Raw genomic sequence first — 1,181 nt, 5'->3', positions numbered from 1 at the left:
CCCGCCACCTTAGGTGTACGTGGCTGGCACCTTAGCCGGTTGAGCTATAGGCGCCGAGCCACGTCGTATGGTTTTTAATCTACATCATTCAGTGAATTTTAATATATTTCACTGCAGAAACATGAGTATTTATTATTTTAGGTTACTGTTATATGTTATATATATGTAGAGCATTAATTTCCTAAAATAAAAAATTATAAATGCTGAAGCACTTTTGATCCCCAGGGTTAAGATAAGAAATCTATACAGATAATACCCTTGTCTGGCCAGCTGGCTAAGTCAAAACCCATGGGAGCTGGAATGAGGATGTCCAAGAACAGCCCTCAGTAGGGTCCCAGCCATCTGCTCAGTCCTACTCTAAATTTTTAGGCTCCTCGAATAGGCAAGGTTCAAATCAGAGAGGGATGCGATTATCTCAGAATGCGGCCACAATACAGTTGCCAGTGCCAAGAGAGAAGCACAGTGTGACGATCATAAAATTTCATCTGTTAGCGCTTGTTCACTTGAGGTTTATGTGAGGCTGCAAAACTGCAGCATGATTTCTTCCTCCCTATTTTGTAGGAGAAAAGATTTACACTGACCACTCTGCCCCAACAGCTGCTGTTGCCCCTCCCCGACACCAGCCACCCACCACAACAAGGCTCAGCCCCTCCCACACCCCATTTCACAGGCTTCCTCAAGCTCTGCTAAGTTCCTTTCCCTGCCAGTCACCTGTTCCCCTGCTTGTGGGACCAGGTCCCACAATCACACAGGCCCTTCGTAAAGTGGTCCAGCACCATCAGCTCCTACTTTACATGCCACAACACTACCCTGTCCACAATCTCAGGCCCCTGGCACACACTGTTCTTCCCTACAAGGGCCCTTCCTATAAGCATATGTGCACAGGGCGTTTAATAGTACTTATTTAAAAATGGAAGGGTTACATCTTACGCTGAAATCAAACTAAAAGGCACAGATATTCAATTAGATGAATAAATTCAGGTGACAGGAGTTATTAAAGTGCTTGAGTTTGGCCAAGCTTACTTGCTAATTTGATTTTAAAAAACAAAATGGGTTCGGCGCTTATAGCTCAACCGGCTAAGGTGCCAGCCATGTGCACCTAAGGTGGCGGGTTCGAATCCCCAGCCCGGACCCGCCAAAACAACGATGGCTGCAACCAAAAAATAGCCGGGCGTTGTGGC

Source organism: Otolemur garnettii, unplaced genomic scaffold (assembly GCF_000181295.1).
Source record: "Otolemur garnettii isolate 467f Iridium unplaced genomic scaffold, OtoGar3 scaffold00002, whole genome shotgun sequence".
NCBI classification, from domain to species: domain Eukaryota; kingdom Metazoa; phylum Chordata; class Mammalia; order Primates; family Galagidae; genus Otolemur; species Otolemur garnettii.
This window is presented reverse-complemented; position numbering follows the sequence as displayed.